The following is a 17875-nucleotide window of genomic DNA, read 5'->3' as shown; positions in this document are numbered from 1 at the left end:
TCATAGGGTACACACCTTGTGCACTTATCCCCATACATCCCCACAATACTGATGTCCCGCACCAATGATCCTCCACTGCCAGAGTTGCAACCCTTCTGCAATACATAATCTCCCCCCAAACAAAGCAAACCAAAAACATAAATACATACATACATACATAATTTTTTTGCTTGTACCTTTCATCGCTATTGGTCTATTTTCTTTTCATACATTGACAATTTCTTCTGCATGTTCTCCCAAGGTCTTATTTGTTTCACTTAACTTCCAAAAAGTTTTGGTTATAGAAAGTCACATAGAAAATATAGGGGATTTCTATATACCACCCTGCCACCCCACAACCTCCCATACCAATAATATCTTGCATGAATAAATTTCAATTATTACATTTGATGTACAGATATTGAAATATTGTTACTAAAGATGGTCATTGGCTTACATTATGGTTTCATTTTCCTTTTTTCTTTTTATAGGTTCTAATGGCCTGTATCTATCTTGGCAAGATCATATAGATCAATTCCATTGCCACCCAAAATGGTCTATATTCCACCCATTCTTCTCCCCACTCTCCTCAGAACCTATAGTAACCATCATTTTTTCAATTTTTGAAGAATTAGGTTCATAGTTAATGAATTCATATTGAGGGCTTGACATGCAGATCTGTTTTCTATTATTAGGGGCTACTTAACTTCTCAAGAGGTTCTTACTTCTCTATTTGAATCTGTAACAGTACTACCTAGGATGGGAGTTTAATAATTCTAGTTTATGGCATGGTTCTTCACCCACTGAGATAACAATCCATAAATCATAGAATCTTGCCCCAGGTGCACCCTTTCACACACACACACCCTCAGCTGATGCCCTGCAATAGCGGCCATTCTAAGCCATATTTTTTCAAAATATAAAATATTCCTACCATTGTAGTTCCATCCACGTATCTATAAATCAACAGAGTTCATGTGTTCCTTCTTTCAACCGTCCCATCAGTTTCATGGATAATTCATCCCAATACTCCCGTACCCTGCTCACCTTCACATCCCTGCAATATCAACCCCACTCACATTCCTGCACCACAATCACTCACTTCCACTGACAAAACACCCCCTTACATCTTACCATGGTTTTCCCCCATATTGAGAATCATCTGAACACACTCCACCAACTTTCTTTCTCCTGATCACCTATCTTCCAGACTCTACCTCTGTAAGTCTGCTCAGTATGCTTAGGTCATATCAATGACATCACGCAATATATGTCCTTCAGTGACTGGCTTATTTCACTCAACATAGGCCTTCAAGATTCATCCATGTTGTCACAAGATTCATCCATGTTGTTTCACTCCGTCTTGCAACTGAGTAATATTCCATTGAATGCATATACCTTATTTTGCTTATCCATTCATCTGTTGTTGGACATTTATGCTGCTTCCAGATTTTGGCAATAGTGAATATTGTTGCAATATGCACAATGAGCATGTGCATATCTGTTCATGTTTCTGCATTCAATAATTCATGTATATACCCAGAAGTGGGTATTCTATAGTTAGTTTCTGGGAGGAACTGCCAATTCTCATCCACAATTGTGGCACCATTCTACATTCACACTAACAGTGTGTGTGTATTACTGTTCCTCCTCAACCTCTCCAACACTGTAGTTCTCAGTTTTTAATAGCTGCCAGTCTAATAGATGTAAAATGAAACTACATTGTATTTTGGATTTCCATTTCTTGAATATCTAGTAATGTTAAGCATTTTTCCTGTGGATGTTTTTAATATATTTTATTTTTTTTAAAAGAAAGAGATTACAAAAATAATGCCCATAAAATACAGGAGATTCCCATGTGCCCTGCTCTCTAGCCCTCCCACATTTTCTCATATCAACATCTTTCATTAGTATGGTATGTTTGCCACAATTGAAGAACAGATCTTGCAGCATTGCCACTAAGTGAGGACTATAGATTATATTGTAGTTTACACTCTCTCCTGCACATTTTTGTAAGTAGTTACAAGATACACAATGGCCTGTATCTGTTATTGCAATGTCATTCAGGACAATTCCTTAGCCCTAAAAATGTCCCAAAATTACACTTCTTTTTCCTTCTCCTTCCCCTTAGAACCTCCAATGGCCACTGCCACCATATCAGTGATAAGAGTTCTTCCATTGCTAGGATCACAATAAGTTTATTGAAGGATAACAAGAAGTCTATTTTAGTCCATTGTTCATCCCACAATCCTGATGATTCTGGTATGATGATGCCCACTCCAACTCTAATTGAGAGGGGCCTTAGATCCCAGGGGCAGATGGATGGGAGTGTCTTGCTTGCAGTTGCAGACTCTCTCTGTTTCTTGAGATCGTTATTTGAATCATCATCTCTTTGTTATTTGTCCTGAGTGAATTCAATATACTGGAGAGTAGGTCTTGCAAACCTGTTGAGATTCTGGGTTCAACTTATATGTGGACAACCCAACGATTTAAGTCCCTTGGACAAACATCTATCAACTCTAGTATTATCAGTTCAAACAGAAGGAACAGAAGAGATATAGTTAGGGAAACCACCACTGAGTCCAACGTATCCATGTGTATTTCCTCTTTGGAATTGTGTCTATTTAAATCTCTTGTCCATTCTTTAAATGGTTTGTCTTTTTATTTTTTGGATGTAGGATTTTAAAAATATATCCTTTATATTGGGACCTTAATGGATAAATGGATCCCATATATTTTCTCCAATTGGGAAGGCTACTTTTTCACTTCCTCAACAAACTCCTTTGAAGCACAAAAATTTTAATTTTTTGGAGGTTCCATTTATTTATTTTTTCTTTTGTTACTCATTTGGGTGTAAAGTTTATGGAAGTTTATGAAATCATTTCCAACTATTAGATCTCATTGCTGTTTCCTATATTACCCTCTAGTAGTCTTGTGATCTTGTTTTTACATTTAGGTCTTTAATCCATCTTGAGTTAGCTTTTGCTTACTACATAAGACAGTGTGTCACTTTTTGTTTTTGATATGCATATCCAGTTTTCCCCACACCATTTGTTGATGAGGCCATTCTGTTCCAGTTCAGAGAGCTTGGTAGGCTGGTCAAGTATCAGTTCATTTTCTAAGTGAGGATCTATATCAGGACTTTCAATTTGGTTTCATTTGTCAGAGATCTATCCTTGCAGATTTGACCACTGTAGCTTTGTAGAATGGTTAGAATTCAGGGAGTGTGATTCCGCCAATTTTGTTTGATTTTTATTTCAATATATATTTGGCCCTTCAGATTCCCTTGCCCATCCAAATAAATTTCCAACTTAGCTTTAAGAATTCCATGAAAAGTTCTGTTGCAATTTTCATGGGATTGCATTATATCTGTAAAAACAATTTGTGTGGGACAGATATCTTAATGGTGTTTCATCTTCCAATGCATGAACATGAAGCTTTCTTCCATTTATTTAGATCTTTGATTTCCTTTAAAAATGTTGTGAGGTTCTCTTTGTACAACTCCTTTATGTCATTAGTAAAATTAATCCCTGATAATTTGATCTTCTATTATTATTGTAAATTTAAATTTTTTCTTGATTTACTCCTCAGATTGCTTATTTTGAGTGTACAGAAAAGCTTCACATTTTTGTCTGTTGATCTTATATCCTGCCAATTTTCTGAACCCATTTATCATCTCTAGAAGATTTATTGTTGATTTTTCAGGGCTTTCTATGTAGAGGACCATGTTATCTGCAAATGGTGAAAATTTTACTCCTTCTTTACCAATTTGGATAGCGTTTATTTCTTTTTCTTGTGTAAGTACTCAAACAAGTAATTCTAATACAGTGTAATATAAGAGAAATGACAGTGGGCTTCTGTGTCTTATTTCACATCTTAGAGGTAAATTCTTTAGCCTTTCACATTGAGTATTATGTTAGCTGTGGGCATTTCATATATAAGCTTTATCATGTTGAGGATGCTTTATATTTTGATTAGGGAGTTTAATCCATTCATATTGAATGACATTACAGTATATCCATTATTTACTTCCACGATTTTATTCTTTAATTTTATTATGTCATATCTTCTCTGAGTCCAAGTTTCTCCACTTGTGGTTATCCTTTTCAGCCTTCTACACTCTTCTGCAATACTCTTTCCCTGCCTTTTCTTTCATTCTCTAAGACTCACTTCAATAATTCCTGCAAAGGCAGATTCTTTTTTATAAACTTTCTTAGTTTCTGTTTTTTTGTGAATATTTAAAAATCACCTTCATATTTAAAGTACAATTGCCAGAAAATGAATTCCTGATTGTCAATGTTTCTCTTTGAATATCCTAATAATATCATTCCACTGCCTTCTCTTCTCCATGACTCCTGATGAGAAATATGCCCTAAGCATCAGTTATGGACATCAATTATGCATGATGTTTTGCTTCTCCCTTGTTACTCTTAGATTTTTCTCTTTATCTTTGAAGTTTAAGTAGTGCATGTCTTGGAGTAGGTCTATCTGTTGGGATACACTGTGCTTCTTGAACATTTCTTTAATGAGAGTTGCAAATTTTTCAGCCATTATTTCCTCAAATACTCCAACTGCTCTTGTCCCTTTTCTTCTCCTTCTGGAACTTCCTTGAAAAAATTTTTTTTTCACTTATGTTATGATTCTACTCCCTGAGCCCTTGCTCAATTTTTTCCCATTCCATTCTCTATCTATTTTCCTTCAATTTCAGTTGATGTGTATTCTTTCTTCCATCATTTTGAGTCAACTGTTGCATGCTTTTAATGTGTATTTTTGTTTTTTATTTTTAATTTATTGAAATATATCACTCATATATATACATACATAATAAATGTATAATAGTTGTGAACTTACAAAACAAACATATATAACATCAAATAAACATATATAACATCTCACCCTACCATCAACCACTTGCATTGTTTTTAAACCTTTATAACTAATGATTAAAGGGCATTGTCAAAATATTACTACTAAACAAAGTATTTTTTTCCTAACCAATCTGATTACTATTATCTTTATATCATTTATATATGAACATACATAAACAACTAACTGTATAGTAAAGTTGTGAACTTACAAAGCAAGCATGCCTAACATCATACAGGGGTCCCATACTTCAACCCTCCACCAACAGCTTGCATTGTCATGAGAAGTTTATTACAAACTATGAAAGAACACTTTCAAAATCTTACTAATCATAGCTCTTATCTTACATTTGGTGTGTTTTTCTACCAACCCACCCTATTATCATTTTTTAAATATATATATTTTTTATGACAGAAGTTGTAAACTTACAAAACAATCATGCACATCTGCAGAATTCCCAAACAACACCCCTGCATCAACACACCACAATGTGGTGTGTCATTTGCTACAGATAAAAAAATATCATATGATTATTGCCATGTCCATAGTGTACATTTGGTTCACATTTTCCATACTGCCTCAGTATCAACACAGTACATCTTTTGCATAGAGGCAAGACTATTATATTATTACTGCTAACCACAGTCCATAGGTCACTCCAGCTATATTTTTCCCATGCTTCTCCACATTCCCAACACCCTGCAGTAGTGATATACATTTGTTCTAGCTAACAAAGGACACTTTTTCATCTGTACCATCAATCACAATTCTCACCCACCTCTTAGTTTACTGTGCTATTCAGTTCCTAGATTATTCTCAAGCATTCTGTCAATTGGCATTTACATAACTAGACTACCATTTTCAGTCACATCCCCATTTATAAACTAGCTCTTACTCTATGTTACCATCCACTCTATACATTTCCACAATTTTACAGTAAAGCTAATTAAAACTTCTACATACATTAAATATCAGTAGTCCACTCAGTCCTTCTTTTATCTCTTTTAAGATCCACCACTTACCACCAGGTCTTGAAGATATTTTCCAATAATTTCTTCTAGAAATTTTATGGTTCTTGCTTTTATTTTTAGTTTTTTTTGATCCATTTTGAGTTAGTTTTTGGATAAGGTGTGAGATAGGGGTCCTCTTTTCTTCTTTCAGCTAGGGATGTCCAAGTCTTACAGCATTATTTGTGAATGGAATATTCTGCCAGAGCTGTGTGAGTTTGACAGGCTAGTGAAAAAATCACTTGACCAGACCTGTGAGGTTCTGTTTCTGAACCATAATTTTTTTCCATTGGTCTATTGTGTCTGTCTTTAGGCCAATACCATGTTGTTTTTATCACTATAGGTAGGTATTATGATTTAAGGTCTGGAGATGAGGGTTCACTTTTCCTTTTTATGATGTTTCTGGCTATTCAGGACTTCTTACCCTTCCAATAAATTTAATGATCATTTCTTCAATTTTTTCTTTAATGCTGGTGTTATTTTTATCAGGATTGCAATAAATCTGTATATCAATTTGAATAGAATTGACATTTTAATGAGCATGAGCATGGAATGTTCTTCCAGTTATTTAGGGCTTTTTAAATTTGTTTTAACATTGAGTTGCAGTTTTCTGAATACAAATGCTTTACATCGATGATTAAGTTTACTATTTGTGTTTTATCTGTCATATTTTATTTTCACCACTCTTTTCACACTTTTAGTTACTTTTATTGATATAATCTTCATTTCTAGACTCTCTTCCAGGTCTCTCTCTCTGTTGTCCTTTCTTTTCAGGCTCTAGCACACCCTTTAGTATTTCCTGAAAATCTGGTCTCTTGCTTAGAAATTCTCTTAGTTTCTGTTTATCTGTGAATATTCTAATTTCGCCCCCATTTTTGAAAGACAGTCTTGCTGGAGATAAGATTCTTTGCTGGAAGTTTTTCTCTTGTAGTACCTTAAATATCTCAGACCACTGTCTTCTTGTCTCCTTGGTTTCTGGTGAGAAATCAGCACTTAATCTTATTGGATATCCCTTATATGTTATGCATTGCTTTTCTCTTGCTGTTCTCAGAATTCTCTCTTTGTATTGGCCTCTGACATTCTGATGAGTCTGTGTCTTGGAGTTGGTCTATTTGGACTTTTTTGCATGGGAGTACGTTGTGCTTCTTGGACATAGATATCTATGTCCTTCAACAGGATTGGGAAATTTTCTACCATTATTTCTTCAAATATTCCTTCTGCCCCTTTTTCCTTCTCTTCTCCTTCTGGGACACCCATGACATGTATGTTTGCACATCTTTTGCTGTCATTTAGTTCCCTAAGACCTTGTTCAAGTTTTTCCATTCTTTTTTTTATCTGTTTTTTGTATGTTCACTTTCAGAGGCTATTTCTTCAAGCTCACCAATCTTTTCTTCTGCCTCCTTAAATCTGCTATTATAGGATTACACTGTTTTCTAATTTCATTGATTGCATCTTTCATTACCATAAGATCTGCTATTTTTCTATGTATGCTTTCAAATTCTTCTTTCTGCTCATCCAATGTCTTCTTAATATCCTTAATCTCTTTAGCTATCTCATAGAATTTATTAAGGAGATTTGTTTGAACATCTATAATTAGTTGTCTCAACTCCTTTATGTCATCTGGAGATAACTTGTTTCTTTAACTGGGCCATAGCTTCTTGTTTTACAGTGTGGACTGTAGTTTTTTTTGGTGTGTTCACATCTGGCTTACTAGAGTATTTTTTCTGGGTGTGGTTTTTTCCTTTAGTTTAGGGCTTCCTATCTTTTCTCCCTTGCTGATTGTTTAATAGGAGCTAAGCATGTGGTTGGTGCCATAGCTGTGGAGGCTCAAGCTGCCCTCATTGCACTAGGGACCAATGAAGCTTCTTCCAACTTTCTCCTTTGCAAGGGATAGGGACAGAGTCACAGCTGTGTGGAATAATCCAGGTCATGCAGACCTAGACCGTAGTTGCCTGGAGAGAAAGATGAAGCTTCACATCCCTATCTCCCCTGCCTGGGGCCAGGATGGAGCTGCAGATGTGGGTAGCAATCTATACAGTGCAGGTCCAAGATGGCCGCAGCTGCCCTGGTAGACTTCTGATTTTCAGTCTATGCCAACCAAAGTTCCCTGTATAGGCTGGTGCAGGGCTCCTCAGCCTCTTCCCTGCCAGAGGATGGGCTGAAGACTAGGTGGGCTGCAGGCTGATCTGCCTGAAAGAAACTGGTTCCTGCCGACACTGAGAGTGTCAGTCAGCCTGGCTTCCCCTCAGGCTCAGGCGGAGTCAAAATGGTGGCTACTGGCCTCTTTCTGACTTGGGCTGGTTCACACTCTCTTTCTGATTTGGGCTGGTTCACATCCCAGGGTTATCTCTTAGCCAGTCAAGTCTACCAATCAATAGCTGAAATCAGCAGCCAACCGTCTCCTCCTTCCCTGTTTTTGGGAAGTGGAGCTTCCAATTCCAGCCACAGAATAGCTCCTGAGGCGGCTCATGCCACCAGACTAGGATAATCACCGGCCTCTGCAGCTTGGTTGGTAATTTCCCAGAGAGGCTGACGCAGGTCCCAGCAGCTTCCTCTATGTTGGAGGTGGCAATGGTGCCTATGCTAGAGTTGCAATTTGACCTGGATGGAAAGAAGCCAGTCCCCACCAGCACTGGGATTCTCAGTCCAACCCACTTCCCCTCATGCCAGGTGTGAAGTTAAGATGCAGCTCCTGGCCTCTTTCTGACTTGGACAAGCTCAAACCATAGCTGTTCTCGGGATTATATTGTAGCCTGCTGAATTTACACATCAGTAGCTGAAACTGGTGCCCAACCATCTCTCCCTCCCCCATTTTGGGGAAGTGGAGCTTTTGTTTTTTTTATTTATTTATTTATTTTAATTATTTATGTATTATTATTTTTTAATTACATTAAAAAAAATATGAGGTTCCATTCAACCCCATCACCCCCGCCCCCCACTCCCCCCACAGCAACACTCTCTCCCATCATCATGACACATCCATTGCACCTGGTAAGTTCATTTCTGAGCATCACTGCACCCCATAGTCAATGGTCCACATCATAGCCCAGACTCTCTCATGTTCCATCCAGTGGGCCCTGGGGGGATCTACAATGTCCCGTAATTGTCTGTGAAGCACTATCCAGGACAGCTCCACGTCCCAAAAATGCCTCCACATCTCATCTCTTCCTCCCGTTCCCCACACCCAGCAGCCACCATGGCTACCGTTCCCACACCCATTCCACATTTTCTCTGTGGACATTGGATTGGTTGCATCCATTGCACACCTATGTCAAGTGAGGGCTTAGATTCCACATGGGTACTGGATGCACTCCTCCCTCTTCCAGTTGTAGACACTCTAGGCTCCATGTTGTGGTGGTTGACCTTCTTCAACTCCATGTTAGCTGAGTGGAGTAAGTCCAATAAATCAAAGTGTAGGAGCTGAAGTCTGTTGAGGCTCTGGGCCTGGGTGTCATATTATCAGTCCAGAGATTCAAATCCCCTACATATATCTTAAACCCAGCAACAACTACAATTCCAATAAAGTAGCATGCAAGTCTTGTGAAAAGAGATCCCCTCTGAGTCCAATTCCATCACGCAGAAACACCAGCTCCAAAGAAGGGCCATCTGTCATGGCAGTGAACCCCTTCTGCCATGACCATAGAACCCGTGGGTCTCTTTATCCCTCAAAAGAACCAATACCTGGGGTTGTATCTACCTTATCTGTCTCTTAGACACTGTTCAGTTGTACATAGGGGTATTCCTTCTGACAACCTCCAGACTCTTTTTTAGAGACTCACAGCCTTATAATCTCATTTCTCCTTTCCATTTCCCCCTTACATTAGGTCAAACAGCTTCCCGAAGTCATGTTATTATATGTAGACAGGTATATTCTGCTGTTCCGCATTGAATCTTTAATTCAAGGTCATTTTCTAGTTGCTTCTTCAGCTGGTATGTGGTAGTGATCCCTCGGTGCCAGGGAGGCTCATCCCCGGGTGTCGTGTCCCACGCTGGGGGGAATGCATCGCATCTACACGCTGAGTTTGGCTGTGAGAGTGGCCACATTTGAGTAACATGAAGGCTGTCAGGAGGAAACCCCCAGGCACAATGCTACTCTAGGCCTTGTTCTTATTGCAGGTGTATAGGCTCAAAAGTGTAGCCATTAGTATCAAGAGCCCACTGTTGGGCCCTCCTTCCTTCCTGGTTCTTGCCGTTGCACCTGGAGGATTGCCGCTGCTCTCCCAGGGCCCACAACAGAGACCCCCCGGCCAGGAGCCCAGTACCCCCCCAGCTGTTGTTTTTAATTGTTTCCACTATGAGTATATATAGACATTACCATATACCCTGGGCATATGCCCTGTATAACTCCCTGTCAACCATATATATCCTGTCAATAACATCCCATATCAGTATTCCTCCGCTGCCATTGTTGAACCACTCTGTGATCCAAAACTTCCCATAAAGTGAATCCCAACATAATGTCAGCTTCAGAAGAGTCTTAGATCACCGAAATTCATATATTCAATATACAGTATTTCCCCAGATCCACCATAAAACCTTTTCCCTTCCACAGCAATAATCTTTTAACTTATTCATATCATATTTCCTGAAACTGATGTACAGATTCCAAAACTATAGTTTTCAAACAAGGTGACATTTGTGCTTACTATGTGGTCCATACTTTAGGTTGTACAGTTTTCTATATTTTTTAGTTATCCTATGTTTTGTCTTATGGTTTTCATTATTAGTCTGTCGTCCCCTACATGTTTTTGGTGTAATATTAGCTGTTTTATATTCATCCTCGTGTACTCTCACATAACTCCTCTTTTGCCCCCTTATTTACCTTTGTTCCATCCATTCCACATCCATTTTCCCCCCTCCCCTTAGGGCCCACAACGCCTGCCAATCTAATGCCCTGGGAGCCGTCCTTTCTCACGAGAGATACAGTTCTCTCTATTCGAAGGCATTAGTCTTCCCCAGGATATGGGTCCACCCCACCCAATGGTAGAACCCACCTTGGCAAAATGAGCCTTAAGCTATTCCCTCCGGAGTCTGTCCCGCATCAGACCATACCCCCTGAGCGTCCTAACCAGGTAACCCTCCTACTTATACTTTGATACGTTTTACTCAACATTTAGTTCTCAACGAACTTCTGACACTCTCCCATGTTCGTATGTTGCCCCTCCCTTCCACCTATTTCTTGGACCATATTACACCTCTTCCCATCCCCAGCCCACCTCAAACCCAGAAAACCCCACCCGAAGGTAACCCCTTGCCCCCATTTTGTCCCTTCTTTGTGCTCATACTTACCCCCAGCTCATCACAGATTCCACCTCTGCAGACATTAACTCACATCCTTCCTCCACCCCCCGATTTCCAGTAAGCCACTTTTCCAGACTCTAGCTCTCTGAGGCAGTTAACTTATTTCATATCATTGAGGTCATATAGTATTTGTCCTTCAATGCCTGGGTTGCTTCACTCAACATAAGATTCTCAAGGTTCATCCATGTTAACACGTGCGATTGTAGTGTATTGGTTCTTACAGCTGAGTAGTATTCCATTGTGTGTATATACCACATTTTATTGATCCACTCATCTGTTGATGGACATTTGGATTGATTCCAACTTTTGGTGATAGTGAACAATGCTGCTATGAACATTGGTATACATATATCAGTTTGTGTCCTTGTTTTCAGATCTGATGGGTATATACCCAGCAGTGGTATTGCTGGGTCATATGGCAAATCTATGGATAATTTTTTGAGAAACCGCCAAACTGTCCTCCAGAATGGTTGGATCCTTCTGCATTCCCACCAGCAATGGATGAGTGTTCCCCTTTCTTCACATCCTCTCCAGCATTTGTATTCTACTGTTTTTTTCATGGCTGCCAATCTTATGGGAGTAAGATGGTATCTCATTGTAGTTTTGATTTGCATTTCCCTGATAGCTAGAGATTTTGAGCATTTTTTCATGTGCTTTTTAGCCATTTGTATTTCTTCTTTGGAGAAGTGTCTGTTTAAATCTTTTTCCCATTTTTTAAATGGGTTGTTTATCTTTTTGTTTTCAAGATATATGAGTTCTTTATATATGCAAGTTATAAGTCTCTTATCAGATATATGGTTGCCATATATTTTCTCCCATTGTGTAGATTCCCTTTTTACTTTCTTGACAAACTCCTTTGAGGTGCAGAAGGCTTTAATTTTGAGGTAGTCCCATTTATCTATTTGTTCTTTTGCTGCTCGTGCTTTTGGTGTGATATTCATGAAGCCATTTCCTATTACAAGGTCCTGTAGATGTTTCCCTACACTGCTCTCTAAGGTCTTTATGGTCTTGGCTCTTATATTTAGGTCTTTGATCCATCTTGAGTTGATCTTTGTATAAGGTGTGAGATGGTAATCCTCTTTCATTCTTCTACATATGGCTATCCAGTTCTCCAGGCACCATTTGTTGAATAGGCCATTCTCTCCCAGTTGAGAGGGTTTGGTGGCTTTATCGAATATTATATGGCTATATACATGAGGTTCTATTTCTGAACTTTCAATTCAATTCCATTGGTCTGCGTGTCTCTCCTTATGCCAGTACCATGCTGTTTTCACTACTGTAGCTTTGTAGTATGTTTTGAAGTCAGGAAGTGTGATTCCTCCTATTTCGTTTTTCTTTTTCAATATGTCTTTGGCTATTCGGGGCCTCTTTCTATTCCAAATAAATTTCATAGTTAGTTTTTCTAGTTCCTTAAAGAAGGCTGTGTTGATTTTTATTGGGATTGCATTGAATGTGTAGATCAGTTTTGGTAGGATAGACATCTTAATAATATTCAGTCTTCCTATCCATGAACAGGGAATATTCTTCCATTTATTTAGGTCTTCTTTGATTTCCTTGAACAATCTTGTATAGTTCTCGATGTATAAGTTTTTTGCCTCTTTAGTTAAATTTATTCCTAAGTATTTGATTTTTTTATTTACTATTGTGAATGGTATTTGTTTCTTGATTTCCTCCTGATCTTGCTCATTATTGGTGTACAGAAATGCTACTGATTTTTGCGCATTGATCTTATAACCTGCGACTTTGCTAAACTCATTTATGAGTTCTAGGAGCTTTGTTGTAGATCTCTCAGGGTTTTCTATATAAAGGATCATGTCATCTGCAAATAATGAAATTTTGACTTCTTCCCTTCCAATTTGAATGCCCTTTATATCTGGTTCTTGTCTCAGTGCTCGAGCAAGTACTTCCAAGACAATGTTAAATAGGAGCGGAGACAATGGGCATCCTTGTCTTGTTCCTGAGTTTAGAGGGAAGGATTTCAGGATTTCGTCATTGTAAACAATGTTGGCTTTAGGTTTTTCATATATACTCTTTATCATTTCAAAAAGTTTCCTTGTATTCCGATCTTTTGGAGTGTTTTTATCAGGAAGGTGTGCTGTATTTTGTCAAATGCCTTTTCTGCATCTATAGATATAATCATGTGGTTTTTTTCTCTCAATCTGTTTATATGGTGTATTACATTGATTGATTTTCTTATGTTGAACCATATTTGCATACCTGGAGTAAATCCCACTTGGTCATGGTGTATAATTCGTTTAATGTGTTGTTGAATACGATTAGCAAGTATTTTGTTAAGTATTTTTGCGTCTAGGTTCATTAGAGAAATTGGTCTGTAATTTTCCTTTCTTGTGGTGTCTTTGTTTGGCTTTGGTACTAGGGTAATGTTGGCATCATAGATGAATTAGGCAGTGTTCCTTCTGTTTCAATTTTTTGGAATAGTTTCAACAGGATTGGTGTTAGTTCCTTCCGGAATGTTTTGTAGAATTCACCTGTGAAGCCGTCTGGCCCTGGGCTCTTCTTAGTTGGGAGATTTTTAATGACTGATTCTATCTCTTTGCTTGTGATTGGTTTGTTAAGATCATCAATTTCTTCTTTCATCAGTATGGGCTGCTTATGTGTTTCTAGGAATTTGTCCATTTCCTCTAAATTGTCATTTTTGTTGGAATATAGTTTTTCAAAGTATCCTCTTATGATAGTCTTTATTTCTGTGGGGTCAGTGGTGATATCACCTTTCTCATTTCTTATTTTGTGTATTTGCATCTTTTCTCTTTTTTTCTTTGTTAGTCTCGCTAAAGGTTTGTCAATTTTGTTGATCTTCTCAAAAAACCAGCTCTTGGTCTTGTTTATTTTTTCAAGTGCTTTCTTATTTTCTATTTCATTTAGTTCTGCTCTTATCTTTGTTATTTCCTTCCTTCTTCGTCCTGTTGGGTCACATCGTTGTTGTTTTTCCAATTCCATCAAAAGTGCAGTTAGTTCTCCAATTTTTACTCTTTCTTCTTTTTTGATATATGAATTTATGGCTATAAATTTCCCTCTCAGTACCGATTTTGCTGCATCCCATAAACTTTGGTATGTTGTGTTATCATTATCATTTGTTTCAAGGTAGTCATTGATTTCTTTTGAGATTTCCTCTTTGACCCACTGTTTTTCTAAGAGTGTGCTGTTTAATTTCCAAATTGTCGTGTGAAGTCTGGGTCTCTGTCCCTTGCAAATTTCCAGCTTCACTCCCCTGTGGTCAGAGATATTGTTTTGTATGATTTCAATCTTTCTGAATTCATTAAGCCTTTCTTTGTGGCCTAGCATATGGTCAATCTTGGAGAATGTTCCATGTGTGCTTGAGAAAAATGTATATCCTGCTGTGTTTGGGTGTAATGATCTATATATGTCTATTAGATCCAGCTCTTCTAATATACTGTTCAAATGTTTTGTTTCTTTAGTGATTCTCTTTTGAGATGTTCTGTCCAGAGTTGATAGTGGTGTATTAAAATCCCCCACTATAATTGTAGATGCATCTATTTTTCCACTTAGTTTTTCCAGCGTTTGCCTCACATATTTAGAGGCGCCCTTGTTAGGAGCATAAATATTTATGATTGTTCGATCTTCTTGACAGATTGTCCCTTTCACTAAAATATAGTATCCTTCTTTGTCTCTCACAATTGTTTCGCATTTAAAGTCTATTTTGTCTGATATTAATATAGCTACTCCTGCCTTTTTTTGGTTGTTGTTTGCTTGTATGATTGTTTTCCAGCCATTCACTTTCAACCTCCATGAGTCTCTGGGTCTAAGATGTGTCTCTTGTAGGCAGCATATAGATGGGTCGTATTTCCTTATCCAGTGTCCCAGTCTGAATCTTTTGATAGGTGAGTTTAATCCGTTGACATTCAGTGTTATTACGTTTAGAGAGTTATTTATGGTAGCCATATTTTGGTTGGATTTGTGTTTGTTATATTTTGTTTGTATTATTTTATTTTCCCCTTCTATTTTTGTCTTTCTTGTTGCTTTTACACTCTCCTCCATCTCTGACTGTCCTGTTTTTTCCTTTCTTCCTGCAGAACTCCCTTAAGAATTTCTGGAAGGGGAGGTTTCTTGTTGATATACTCTTTCAGTTTCTGTTTATCTGTGAATATTTTGAACTCTCCATCATTTTTGAATGCTAGTTTAGCTGGATAGAGTATTCTTGGTTGGAAATTTTTTTCCTTTAGTACCTTGACTATATCATACCACTGCCTTCTTGCCTCCATCGTTTCAGATGAGAAATCAGCACTTAATCTTATGGAGCTTCCCTTGTATGTGATGGTTTTCTTTTCTCTTGCTGCTTTTAGAATTTTTTCTTTGTCTTGAGCATTGGATAATTTGACAAATATATGTCTTGGGGTGGGCCTGTTGGGGTTTATGACCAGTGGAGTGCGCTGTGCTTCTTGGATATGTACATCTGTCTCTTTCAGTAGATTTGGGAAGTTTTCATTCATTATTTCCTGCAACATTCCTTCTGACCCCTTTCCCTTCTCTTCTCCTTCTGGAATGCCTATAATACGTATGTTTGAGCGTTTTGCATTATCATTCAGTTCCCTAAGTCCTATCTGGATTTTTTCTACCTTTTTATTGACCACTTCTACTATCTGTTTGATTTCCAATGCACTGTCTTCCACATCACTAATTCTCTGCTCTGCCTATTCTAGTCTGCTGATATTTGCTACAAGTGTATTTTTGATTTCTTGAATTGTGGTGTTCATTTCCATCATATCTGTTATTTTTTTGTGCATGTCTGCAATGTCCCCTCCAAGTGTTGTCTTCATGCTGTTAACCTCTTTCATTACTTCATCAAATTTGTCGGTGATAAATGTTCTGAGATCTTTCATTGCTTGTGCGAAGTCCTGCCCCCCTTCCTGATTTTTAGTTTGTTGATTGGATTCAGCCATGTTTTCCTGATTACTGGTTTGGTTTGTAGATTTTTGTTGCTGTCTTGTCAACATTTTTTCTTGACGGGTTTAATCAGTTCCTTAGCTTCTTTGTCTAGTCTTGGAGATTAATTAGCTGTAGTTTTTGCGTAAGTGTTATATCTTCTCTTTGTCACTTTGTTCTTCTTATTCCAATTTCTTATTGCTAGTTAAGCTCACTTTAAAGGAAAGTATTAGTGCTGGGGAAAGGCAATTGTGTAAGGAAGGAAAAAGTGTGTAGTAGTATTGGTGATATATGTTAACAAAGCAACAATATGAGTTCTGGGAGGATGGAGGTTAGATCATGTAAATTGTGTAGAGTTATAGTAGTAGGAAAGTACCTATAATGAGGTAGACGACTGAATATGGGAGGAATGTGGTACGTACTAAGAGGCTATTGTTTTCATGAGAGAGGGAAAGAGAAAAGAGAGGTAATAGTTTCAGGGACGAATACCGGATGGAAAACTAAACAAAGGTATTAGAAATTAAGAGTTAGACACTTTGTGGATCAAAGAAAGGGAGATGGAATATAGGAGAGATAGCAGATGGTGGAGGATATCAAGTTGTAGGGGAAAGGGGATAGTGTAGATAGGCTAAATCTATTCACAGAGAAATGAGGCAGTGGAGGGTGAGGAAAGCCAGCAAATGTGAGGTATTTCCTGTAGGACCTATTGTATTGTTAAGATAAAATAGTATAAGAAGAATATTGGGGACAAGAAAGAGAGGATTTAAAAACAACAACAACAACAACAAAAAATAAAAAATAAAAAAAATTTAAAAAAAACAAAAAACAAAGAACAGAAACTCCGCCGCCAGGCTCGGCTGGGCTCGGCTGGGCTCGGCTGGGCTCGGCTGCACTCGGCTGGGCTCGGCTGGGCTCGACTGGGCTCGGCTTTCCCACCCACTGCCCGCCACGGCGCAGCGCGGCTCGGCTCTCCCGCCTGGCGCGGCGCGGCTGGGCTCGGCCGAGCTCGTCTGGGCTCGGCTCCCTCACCCGCCATGGCTCGGCTGGGCTCGGCTGTGCCCGGCTGGTCTCGGCTTCCCCGCCTGCCACCCGCCATGGTGCAACTCGGCTCTCCTGCTCGCTGCCCGCCACGGCATGCCTGGGCTCGACCAAGCTCGGCTGGGCTCGGGCCCCCCGCCCGCCGCGGCTCAGCTGGGCTCGGCCGGGCTTGGCTTCTCTGCCCACCGCCCGCCGCGGCGCAGCACGGCTAGGCTCGGCTGGGCTCGGCTCCCTCACCCGCTGCCCGCCGTGGCACAGCGCGGCTCGGCTCTCCCGCCCACCGCCTGTCGCAGAGCGGCTGGGTCCGGCTGGGCTTGGCTGGGCTCGGTTCCCCTGCCTGCCGCCCGCCGTGGCACGGCGCGGCTCGGCTCTCCTGCCCGCCGCCCACCACAGCGTGGCTCGGCTCCCTGGCCCTCTGCCCACCACGGCCCAGCTAGGCTACCCTGGCCGCCGCCTGCCGGGCTCAGCGCGGTGCTAGCTGCCTCGACTCCGCCTACCCAAGGAGGGAATCCTCCACACAGTAGCTGGGATCTCCGTGTATATTTCACAGATGGATCCTCTTTGTTACCTTCCCTCCAAATCGATGTCCAGACACCTCCGGACCAGTAAAAATCCCAAAACAGCCCGGTCCCAAAGAGTCTCCGACGCCGCCCAGCCGATTCCCCCTAGGAGCTAGTAACCGGGAAGTTCACTCATCCGCCATCTTGCCTCCTTCTCCCCTGTTTTTTATTAAGCCTCAAATCCCCCTCTATTCTACTTGGCACCCCATGCTATGTCTGTAA

At 39.6% G+C, this 17875-nt stretch overlaps 1 pseudogene; it reads right to left on the bottom strand.

Annotated features, from left to right (window-relative positions):
- The window catches only part of LOC101424554 (vomeronasal type-2 receptor 116-like), a 33757-nt pseudogene extending 16606 nt beyond the window's left edge, over positions 1-17151 (bottom strand).
- Between the last annotated feature and the right edge of the window lie 724 nt (positions 17152-17875).

The sequence above is a fragment of the Dasypus novemcinctus genome, chromosome 26 (genome assembly GCF_030445035.2).
Source record: "Dasypus novemcinctus isolate mDasNov1 chromosome 26, mDasNov1.1.hap2, whole genome shotgun sequence".
NCBI lineage: Eukaryota > Metazoa > Chordata > Mammalia > Cingulata > Dasypodidae > Dasypus > Dasypus novemcinctus.
Note: the sequence above shows the minus strand (reverse complement) of the source record. Positions and strands in the feature narration are given on the sequence as shown.